Here is a 12,552-nt window from a genome sequence, read left to right as displayed (position 1 = left end):
TCCCAGTATATATAAACAGCTTTTACACTTCATAAGAAAGAAAAACAAACAACTCAATCCAAAAATGCGCAGAAGACCTAAAGAAACTTTTCTCCAATGAAGATATACAAATGGCCGATAGGCACATGAAAAAATGTTCAATATCGTTATCAGAGAAATGCAAATCAAAACTGCAATCAAATATCACATCTCGCCAGTCCGAATAGCCATCATTCAGAAGTTCACAAACAATAAATGCTGGAGAGGCTGTGGAGAATAGGGAACCCTCATACACTGTGGTGGGAATGCAGTTTGGTGGAGCCATTGTGGAAAACAGTATAGAGGTTCCTCAAAAGACAAAAAATTGACCTCCCATATGACCCAGCAATCCCACTCCTAGGCACATATCCAGAAGGAACCCTAATTCAAAAAGACACCTACACCCCAATGTTCACAGCAGCACTATTTACAATAGCAAGACATGGAAACAACCTAAATGTCCACTGACAGATGACTGGATAAAGAGGTTGTAGTATATTTGTACAATAGACTACTATTCACCCATAAAAAAATAATAAAATAATGCCATTTGTAGCAACATGAATGGACCTGGAGAATGTCATTCTAAGTGAAGTAACCCAGAAAGAGAGAGAAAAATACCATATGAGATCACTCACATGTGGAATCTAAAAAAAAAAACAAAAAAAGAAAAAAACAAACAAACAAAAAGATAAACTTATCTACAGAACAGAAACATACACAGAGACATAGAAACCAAACTATGGTTAACAGAGGGGAGAGGGTGTGGGAAGGAATAAATTGGGAGTCCAAGATTTGCAGATAGTATGTATAGAGTAAACAGCAAGTTTATACTGTATAGCACAGGAGAATATATTTAGTATCTTATAGTAACTTATGTTGAAAAAGAATATGAATATGAATACAGGTATGTTCCTATATAAATGAAGTGTTTTGCTGTACACAAGAAACTGATGCAACATTATAAACTGACTAGAATTCAATGAAAATATTTTTAAATAGAGAAAAAACGAAAAAAAGAAAAAAGGTATCAAATCAAAAGAATAAATTACTGATTGAGGCTACAACATGGATGGACCTTGAAAGTTTATACTAAAATAAGCCAGACACAAAAGGGCAAATAGTGCCCTTTTAGGTGAACTGTCTCTAAGCATTTATTGTACTATTCCAGTACATTTTCTGGAGGTTTGAAGTCTATCAAAATCAAAATAAAATGTATTATTCATTAAAAACATAAAATGATTCCTCACAGGAGGGCTTTAATTATTAAATGCAGAAATGCATGTAAAGCTCCTGGAACAACAATTTGCATGTCCACAGACACTCACTGTTGTCACTGCCACTCAGAGGGTGGTGCCAGAGCTGATGAGGGCTGCCTCCACTCGCTCCCCTGCAGAGAGGAGTGAGGGCCTGGGCTCTGACAGGAAGGGTGACCATGAACATGGGTTAGACAGAGCTACCCCCAGACTCTGCATTACCCAGCTTTCTTATACAAACTGCTCCATCTAACATAAACACGCTACAGGGATGTATCTTACAACACAGGGAATATAGCCAATGTTTTACAATAACAATAAATGGAACATAAAAATAAAAATTGTGCAACTATTGTACACCTGAAACATATATCATATTGTAAATCAGCTATACCTTTATAAAAAAATTAAAAATAATTTAAAAATTTTATCACTTTAGTATTCAATTCGGTTTTTAAGTAACTACTAAACAGCTTAGAAAGTATAAAATATTTAAGTGTGATGTTTGTTTACATATTTATTTACTTTCAGCCTCCTGCTAAAAGAGAAATTAAACAATTTTTTTAAACACAGCTTAACAACCATAACAACAAAAAGACAAAAGTGAGAGTGAAGACAAAATGGAGATTGAATACTTAAATGAAACCAGGGGAAGGTAAAGTCATAAAAATGAATGCCATGAAGTTAGGGTAAGTGTTAAAGGCCGACTAGAAATTCAGCTGTAAGATTCTTGGCAGCTAAAGCAAAAAGTAAAAGATGATGGGACGGGTGGTAGAGCTCAGTGGTAGAGCGTGTGCTTAGTGTGCACGGGGTCCTGGGTTCAAGTGCCAGGGCCACCACGAACAGATAAATACACCTAATTACCTACCCCCTAAAGAGCCTCAAAGAAAAGAAAAAGAGAAATTTCTTTACTAAAAAAGCCTGATATTAAATTTAGATTAAATACTTGAAAAAAAAAAAAAAGAAAAATAGAAAAGATGAGTGACACAAGTGATAATGCCCATGAGATAAATCTGCAGTGGCTGCTGGCACGTCCCCATGTCCCACGTGGGAAAATCTGAAACATCCTTCTCACCACTCAGAGTCATCCTCAGCCCACATCACCCCTCCCCCTGTTAAATGCAGGAGCACGGGTAGGGCCCAGCCTTTGATCTCTCTGGGTCATCACAGTGAGACAGGATGGAAGGGGGCAGAGCACAGCCATTCAAGGAAGGCCACAACAATTAACATCAAAATGGTGAAGGATTCAATCCCCAATAGGCCTTGAGGCTCAAGATGAAGAGATATAACTTCTAGCAGAGCTTGAGCTTCATTATACACCCATTGTAATAGTAACATGGTGAATAACATGCCCCAAGGCACCATGGCCATCCCAAGGCTAGCCACAAAAGGTCACAGGTTGGGAAATGGCCAACTCCCTGGGAATCCCAGCCCCTTGCCCTTAGGCTGCTCAGTCTACTTATTAGCATATGAAACAACCAAGCCTAAGAAAATGAGCAACACAGCGCCACCTCGCGGTCACCACTCTCTCTCCCTCTTCAGAGAAGGCCCACACTCTGTGGAGTGTGTACCTACTTTTAATCTGAGCACCTGAACCCCATACCTCGTGGCCTTTCTCTTGCCTTTCAATGTGTCTCTGTGAATAAATCTACCTTTACTCAACAGTGGCTTGCTCTTGAAATCTTTCCTGCATGAAGCCAAGGACCCACGTCTGGTGGGGCACATTCCAGGGGCTCAACCAAAGCCTGGGACACAGCCCGTCTCATGCCCCACATCTGTTTTCTTGTATCAACAGGACTGGGATATGAAGGGAGTTCTGAGGCCCCAGCTAAGGGACAGAAGCAGCCCCCAGGGCTCAAAATGGCGGGCAGCCCCTCCCCCAGCAGGGGCCCTGAGGTCGGCCCTGTTCTCTGTGGTTCCATGTTGTGCTGACCCCCTAGCCAGACAGCGTTCTCCTAGGCCTATCCCCACAAAACCCTTCTCTCCAAAATACAAGCACATCATGTCACAATCCTCTTATTCAACCAGGAAGTTTTCAGCGCACTTCTTCCATCCCTAGTAAAGAATCTATCTGTCCTCCCTCCCATCCCACCACTTCTTTCTTTGTGAGAACTCTGTACTCCTCACATACCATCCTGAACGCAGCTGCCTTGCTAGCTGGGACCGAGATGCTTCAGTCTCACACAGCCTGCATCCTTTAACTTTCCCCTTTCTAACTTAAAAAGCCTTTCCTGAGTCTCCCACCCCTCTGAATCTGATCTTCACAAAGTGCTGAGGTTGCAGTCACTGTGTGCATACCTCCCAGGTTTTGGCTAGTTTTCCTTCACAAGATCTTCACTAAGGAGCTGCATCAAGAAGTTTAAAGAGGCTATTCTTACATCTGAGCTGAGGAGCCTGCAGAAAATTTAAATGGCTTTGAAGAGAGAGTTAACCAGGGACAGAGAAGCCACAGGTCCTAGTCAACAGTGTCATGAGGCAAAATGTTCTTCAAAGGCTCAGAGTGGCTTCTGAACACGGAGTCTGCAGGGAGGAGATGCCAGGCAGTGAGTGGGGTGAGTGACACTGGGTACGCTTCCCCAGCTGGGGAAGAATTGGATTTTGTTCTAGTTTTCCAGACAATTTCTGACTAACTTTTTCTCTTATTGTCACATACCATTTCCTACGAATTAAGAAAAATCAATGTCAGTCATTTGCGCAACTTGGTAGAAGCTACACGATGCCATTCAAAGGGCTGGGATATAACAGCCACACCAGTCTAGGTTGAAAGACCAGTGGGGGTATTTCCAAGGTAATCACGGGCATGCAACAAACTCCCCAGCTTCAATTACCTCATCTCAAATGTGAGGCCAATAAAACTACCAAGCAAAGTGCGTGATGATTATGGCCGACATCTGTTTACTAGGTAAGTGCCCGTAAGAGCTGCCGCTGAATGGGGAATGAGTATGATCAACGAGGCCAAGTCAACCTGGTCACACGCGCCCTGCCTTCCTGCATTGGTGCAGGACCGGAGTTTGTTTAGGTGAGATGAACGCACCCAGAGCAGCCCCGAGGGGAAAGCTCCCAGCGCTGCGTGGCGAGGCGTGTTCCTTTCCTTCTCAGAGCTGATCACAGTTTGCAGTCATCTGTTTTTACATTTATCCCCTTAGTACCTGCCTCCCCTCCGGAGTTTTGCTTAAGCAGCACAGGTCCAGGTTTGTGTTACTGCCTACTGGATATTCTGGGCTGGGAGACAGGCGACCCCACGTCTGGCTCTGGGGCTGAACGGAGAGGGCAGAAGGCCCAGGGGCCCATGCTGAACCGAGGCCCCAGCACCCAAAATTATGGTCTGACTTTGGGCAAATTACACAGTCTTCTTTACCCTGAGATTCCTCATCTGTCCATGAAAATAACTGCCCATGACATATAGAGTTTCAAGGATTAAAGGAAATCACCAAATTCACAACCTATTCAAGGGGCTACCAGTGCATTCTCAAGAGGCACATGCTACCTTTAAGGCTGTGACACACGCTAAGCGGGGCGGACAGACACAGTGAACACTGCTAAGTGCCTGTTTGTTAAGTGTTTCATGAGTGTTATAATACTGTTTACAACTTACAACAAACCCAGGAAGAAACGAATATTATAATGCACATTTCACAGATTCACCAACAGATTAAGGGAGGTTACACTCTAGTCCAAGGCCCTTTGGTGAGGAAATGGCGATTTAAACCTGTATCTGAGCCCAGGCCTGGGCTACATCTCTCTCCAATCCACCTGTCCAATACACAAGTTTGCACAGGCCAGTTCTTAAATGCAATGTGTGCCACCATTTGTCAATGTTTGTTAATTACCATAAACTGCTCTCAGAAACCGCTACAGAAAAGACAGGTGGACCCACATCCCTGCCAACAAAGTAGAGGAATTCTGCCTCGCCTTCTCCTGTAATGTGCAGAAACCCTTCCCTACACCACCAAATTCAAATGTATGCTTCATCCGTGTGTATGTTTGCACACGGAATATTAAAGTAGAAGGTACCTGCAGTAATTCTATCTCGGTTCCTTTCCAAGTTTCCAGATTATCCACAATCAGTCCGTGAATGAAAATACTACAATGTGAATGAAAATACTGCAACCATGTCAGTAAACAAATAATGCTGAAACCAAGTCATCAGTGGCTGCCGCCGTCCCCCAGCGAGGACAGGCCTGAAGATCAGCCTCTGCAGCCACTCACAACAGTGCCCTCTGAACAGAATGAGAATAAGAAAAGACAGGATGCTTGCCCTAGATAGCTAGGTGCTTGTCTAAAGAATGAAACCAGTGAGCCCAAATGATACATAGAAAATCACTAAACTCTTTAACTTGACATACCTGGCTTTCTTTAGATAACAAACAATGTTTTATTGTTCCAACTACCTGGTCTTTGTTGTAAAGCTCCTATATATCCTAGCTCCTCCCCAACCTCTTCGGAGCAGTCCCTCAGAGCGATCTGAGAGGCTGTCATCCCGGCTCGAGTCCTCCAGCCAAATAAACATAACTCTTAACTTTTAGGCTGCACATGTATTTCAGTCAACAGTTTTGGACACCATAAAGGGACCCAGAGCAGACTTTCTCCACCTGAACTCTCCGAGTAACCGGAGCCTTGGTATCAGTAGTGGCCCTTTGTGCCCATCCACCTCCTCGGGGAGTCCAGATGAATTTGGGTGAGTCTGTCTTGGTTCTCGGATCTCCCATATTGGGTGATAATCCTGAGTTTTATTTGGCGGTGTAACCAGGTACCTGGCCCTCCAGTTGAAAGATACTGGGGGGGAATAACCCACCCAGTGGTGACATACTGGGTGGGGCCTGGTTGAAATATAACGGGAAACACCCATCTTTAGGAGACGTCCAAGGTGGGGCTGGTTGAAAGATACCAGGAAAATACCCAGTGGAGACATCCAGAGTGGGTCCATGTTGAAAGACACTGGGGTCAGGACTGAGTGGTTAGGTAAGAGGCTGGTCTAATGTTTTCCTCAATTTGGTTACCTCCATTGAATTTTTCAGAATAAAAGTAAAACTCTTATGAGGAACCTTTCAACTCCAAAAATGGGACCCTCTTCCTGGCTGGTAACAGCTTTCTCGGATGACTGAGAAACTTGCAGGAGTGGTATAGGCAAAGACTTCATGCCATAGAGTTGTCCCTGCGGGAAAACCTACTAGCAATTTTATTCTGACAACCCTACCTTAGAATGGGGAATAGAACTTTCAAAAAAAAAACAAAAAACAAAAAAAAAAAACAAAAAAACAAAAAAGAAAGGAAGAAAGAAAAGGAAAAAAAGAAAAAGAAATGACAGATTGCCAGCCTCCAACTAATACCCCAGCCAGGTTTATATACATACAAAACTTAGAAATTAAATTGGGAATTAAAAAAAAATCTCACTCTTAAAGTAACTAACCAGGCCTGATAAAAACATTTTTTGGAATTCTGGACTTATAAAAACCAAAACCCTTTTAGGGGGAACTTGGATTTCTCTTCCGGTGTCCTTGAAATATAAACGTTTTATCTTTCTCTGGATGTTTTATGTGTGTGTATGTATGTATATATGTGTTTCCTTTTTGTTTTTAATGGAAAATTTGGACTCTGCCATGCAAAAGGTACAAGTATTTTGTACATATGGTGGCCACACAAATAAATTGGGATTCTCAACAATCCTTTGTACCAATTTTCAGGCATTTTGCCATCTTAACCTTTGTTGCATCAGTCTGGACCATGAATTGCTTTACCTTTTGGAGAGTAAACTTTTGAATTTTATTTAGGCAGCACCCCTACTATCATTTGGAAAAGCCTCTTCATCTTATTTGTTTAAAATCACTATATATATATATATATAAATTGATGGCCATATGATGGATCCCTTAATTTGGAAAAACTTTTAAATTGGTGAAAGTTGAAAGAGCTCTCATTATAAACAGCCGTTTTATTGGTACCTATTAAAATCAAGTTTAAAGGTAGAAAATATATCTAATGGTTAATCTAAGAACTTATTTTAAAAAAACTGGTTTAAAAAGCTACATTTATGTTTTCCCTTTCCCATTAATGGTTTTAGAGATGTTAATAAAATCTTAGAATAATTAATGTTAATTAGGTTGAGTAACTGGAAAAAAGAATGTAAAAATGTCGAAAGATTTTTTTCTTAACAGAAAAAAAAAAAAAGATAAGGGGCTTACCTCAAATGGGTAAATTTTTTTGATGGTTATTTTGAATGAGATAAATAAAATGGACATTTTTGGATTTAGAGACAAGGTTTTGATACTACACTACGTAAAGATAAAAAAAAAATGGCCAAAGAGATCACCTACTGCCCCCCAAAATTAAAGTTCAAACAAGTCCGTTTTATTTGCCCCAGTTTAAAATGTATGTTTTTATAGGGATAGATACATATAATATATGTAGACTGTGATATTTGATCAATGACTGGGGCAACAGACCAATTAATCAAATTAAAAGTTGAGAAGGTCCTAAGTTCTTTGGCTCAAATTTGGGGATACCAGAGACTTTTCTATAAAATTAGATACAGTAAAAAAAAAAAAGAAAGAAAGAAAAGAAAAGAAGGAAAAGGCTTCTGGCATCCCTTCTAGAAATAAAAATTATTGATTAAACCTAATAAATATTAAAATTAAGGGTATAAGAGTTAATAAAATTGAGATAAAAGTTTGTAAAATTGGTATGTTTAAATGGGCTTTATATAAACTTTTTGCTTAATTATGTTGTGGGATAGATATGTTTCAATGGAAAAACGCTTCCCCTTCTTGGTATTACAAGGCTGGGCACATATCTGTCCCTCAGAAAATATTAATTGAACAAAGTAAAGGAAACCAATAGAGTTACATGAGCCTTCAAATATAATGTAAAACTAAAAACTAATATTCAGTGGCTAATAGAAAAATATAATAAGAGGTTTACCCTGGGTTTAACTTATAACTCAAGGAAAAGAGGCCTTACTAAATGCCTTATGCAAGCTTTGGAAGACAAGATAAATTGAACTTTAAAGTTTTAAAACTTCGAATTCTTTGTGTACAGCTCTTCTCACTGATACAAAAAAGCCAAATAAGGAGATACAATTGGGCCTGGGTGACAGAGCAGTTCTCTGGGGAACTGGAAGTGTCTGTCATTGTCTTGCAGATCAGAAATGTATATACAGCAAACAGTGACCTAGGACTGAGCCTAATTACCTCAATGAGATAAAACTTAAGGCCAAAGAAATTTTTGACATTTTAGAACTCAGAACTCTGATGGGTCCGTCAGACATTGTCAAGAAATCTTAAATGTCTTTTTCATAAATAGTAAGCCTTAGTAATTTGAGCAAGCAAATTCAGCTTACTCCAACTATTATTATACCTATCTTATAAGTAAGTTTTAAAGTGAAGCTATGAGATCTCTAGCTTTGGTCTGTTTATAAGCCTGAGTACACATTATAGATGTGAGATATTTCTACTGCTAAAAAAAAAAAAAAAAAAAACAAAGTCAAAGAGCTCTGCTTAATTGAAGTAAAAAGTAATAGCTTACAAATTAAGTATTTTTAAAATAAAAACTGACTAAGTTGACCTTCAGGTTCACGTGAACTGGAAAATATTCAATATTAAGATAACACTTGGTATTGTTTAGTTTAAGTATGTTCTAATTAATTAGACATCTTTAAAGTCATCAATATTAAGTATAATACCTTTACTGTACCTAAGTTTAATGAAAGTCAAATAAGATCCTGTTATATGTTACAGATTTGTCAAAAAAATAATAGTAATGTGGTGTGATAAAATTTGAAGTAAATTAAATGCAAATGAGATGAGAGTTTTGGGTAAATTTTTTAAAATATATATTTAAAATGTATGCTTAAGATAATCTCTAAATGTTTGGTATCTAAATTCTAGAGTTGTGCTAAATTAAGTTAAATGATAGGATTTTATTTAATAGCTATACCATTTTCAGATAAAATAAGATTGAAATATGAATTACTTAACATGTAACTTCCTCTTACAGAGAAACTAAAGGTATTTAGAAATATTAATAAATGCTTGGTGCCACTCTGAAATAGTCTCTATTATTAAGGGAAAGATCTCAGTATCCTAGGAAGGTAAGATAAATGTGTAAAGGAAGATATAAGGAATGGAATTATATTTTGTTAATGAAAAATAGTGACTTTGTCCTGAATCTGGTTACTTCTGAATGGAAGAAAAAATAAGGGACACACTAATACGAGTATAGAAAGCTGTGGAAGGCTTGTGGAAGAGGAACCCTGAGGAAAGAGTTTTGTACGTGGTCAGAATTGGCTAAGTTTAGAATCAATTTGGGCAAAGTAAATGAATCTTAGAAGTAAGCTGGTACAAGACTAGATTTGGTTTTCTCTCTGTTAAGGGGACAAAATTTTCTTAAAATATTAATCCACCTTCAGTAACAAATTGTAAAGCTTCTTATGCGACTTAAGTGATCTGTTGTGCCTTTACCTTTGAAATATTTTCTTGTTAATGAGTAAGTACTACTTTACAGTGATCTATACGTTTATCTGACCAAGTGTTTTGAAAACTTTTAACAAGCTCCCCAAATATCAATTTCTCATTAAAATTCTTTTAGTCTCCAGTTAACTATGGGATGCTACAAAGGGTCCCTGAAACATCTCAAAGAGAGATTTTAAAGTAGTAAGTTTCATTTGGCATGTTAACTAACATGGGAAGTATTGTCAAATGAATAATAAATCTTCCTAGGTTATATTGTATGAGAAAATATTATTAATATAGATATTCTAGAAATTATATGGACTCCCTAAAATTCTGGTATATCTGAAATGTTACCAGTCATAATTCTGGTTATTGTGACCAGGTTTCTTTATAGATTACAGTGTAATATTTTTTAACCATGCTGTTAATTCTGTTGTCATTTATAGGCAGGTAATTATTTTCTTCTGATGATTTTGCAAACTACTCTCTCTTCAAGGAGATTTACTGATTTCTAATAAATTTCAAACTATAGCACTGAAATAAACTGGGTAAGAAATTTTAAATGTCTAATGAAAACTCTGATTAAAAGAATTAGTTACGTGGGACTGAGTAAACTGATGAATATGGTTACAACTTTTGATTTTGTCTGAAATACTACTGGCTTTTAACCTGTTTACCAGACATAAAGAAACTCTTCTCCTTAAACTAGTTATGATTCACATCAATTTGATAAATTATACCTATGTAAGCAGACTTAGAACAGTTATCTTTTCTCTCTATCTGATCCCTCAAGAGACTAAAATCTTTAAGGTCCCCAGTGGCTCTATGAGATAAATTAGGAAGATCGTCTCCTAACAGGTATAGGAACCTCAAGGTATTTTAAGGACTTCAAAAAGGAAAGAATTTACCTAAATCTGTTAGGCAGAAATCTATGACAAGCCCTTGACGGGGCTTTCTTGGCCTTAGCAAACTTTATTAACATTCTAGCTTAAAAGTCCTTATTAAAAGTTCCAACACAGCCAATTTAAAAGAGCCTATATGATCAAATAATCAGAATTAACTTGTAAACAAATTCACCTTGATTTGACTATATTTGATAAAAATGAGGGAACTTTAGAGAGAAAAAGATTATATTTTAGTGGATATTAAATTCTCGTTTTGTTAATTGTGCTCTATATTTACTAAGACATTTCCCAGATCATTCCTTGCTGTTATGTTACATTGCTGCAAAGTTTAATTCAATTATTAAAAGGACACTGTATGTTTCTTTCTGAAGCTTAGTAATATATCCTTGGGTAAAATCCAATGCCCCATGACCTGCGGCCAGGGGATTATACATACTGGAACAGGCATGACTTAAAAAACTGTCTCCAACATGAATGGAAGGACTCTATCAGGTACTCTTAACTAGACCATACACAGCAAAGCTGAAGGAAACTGACTTTCTGATTCATTTCCAATCAGAAAGAGCCCCTGCAGTGTACTGGCCTATAGATCACTGCTCACGTTAAAACAATGCCCAAATGGAGAAAAAGCTACCAGGCCAGGATTAGAAGATGACGACATATGAGGAAGACAGCTGACCCAAGACACCAGACCAGGCCTGTATAACAATTACTTTGATAATTTCTCCTACATTTGATTATGAACTACTCCAATTGTTAAGTTTATGGTAAATTACCTATGTCTAGTACTCCTGTGTTACCTTGGTGGGTTTCCCTACTCCAAGGCTCTAACTAGATAGCCCTCAGAAACGTTATTCTAAAAAGGAAATTATAGTTCTGTTTAGGCCACTGTTGATCTTACAAGGTGGGAGACCTCACCTGGCCAATTAATACCTGCTCTGAGCCTGACCATAAATACGAACTTTCTCCTAAGATCACTCAAACTCAGTCAGAAACACAAGAAAAATTTTAACCCAAAAATATAACTTCTTGACTATTAAATTCTTAATCGTGACTTTATTAACGTTACTAGCTGTATTACTTATATCCTGTCTATTTTATAAGATTGTTTTCTCTTACATTTCCCAAAGTGTAGCTAGGCCTACAACAAGATTGATGATGGCAAATCATATTGAAGAAATACATAAAATTTATAACCCTGCATAAAATAATTATAACAGTGTGATTCTAGGTATGGGAATGAGCAACGAAGGGTAAACATTTCCTGGATCATAACAGACTAGTAAGACAGGCCATCCAGAGAACTTTTAGTATCAACAGGGCCTGATAAAAACACCTAACACCTTGAATGGCAGGTCAGAAGTTTCTTCAACCTGAACTAGGAATAAGCCTTCATAGCACCCTGGGACAAAATTGGTCATGAAATGTCTCTCAAAATATTGGTCGAATTTAGGACCAAGGGGGAGCACTGTGAATGAAAATACTACAATGTGAATGAAAATACTGCAACCATGTCAGTAAACAAATAATGTTGAAACCAAGTCATCAGCAGCTGCCGCCATCTCCCAGGGAGGACAGGCCTATAGCTCAGCCTAGGCAGTCACTCAGAATGGTGCCCTCTGAGGGGACTCAGAATAAGACAGGACAGAATACTGGCCCTAGATAACTAGGTGCTTGTAAAAGGAATGAATTCAATGAGCCAAAATGTTTACTTCCTCCCATACAAAGAAAATCACTAAATTCTTGAACTTGAGATGCCTGGATTTCTTTAGATAACAAGCAATCTTTTATTCTTCCAACTCCCTGGTCTTTGTTGTAAAGTTCCTATATAATCCTAGCTCCTCCCCTATTTCTTGGGAGCAGTCCCTCAGACAGATTTGAAGGCTGTCATCCCGCCTCGAGTCCTCCCTCCAAATAAAGCATAAC

The sequence above is a fragment of the Camelus bactrianus genome, unplaced genomic scaffold (assembly GCF_048773025.1).
Source record: "Camelus bactrianus isolate YW-2024 breed Bactrian camel unplaced genomic scaffold, ASM4877302v1 HiC_scaffold_44, whole genome shotgun sequence".
Lineage (NCBI taxonomy): Eukaryota > Metazoa > Chordata > Mammalia > Artiodactyla > Camelidae > Camelus > Camelus bactrianus.
The sequence above is the reverse complement of the archived record's forward strand: the minus strand, read 5'-3'. Positions refer to the sequence as shown.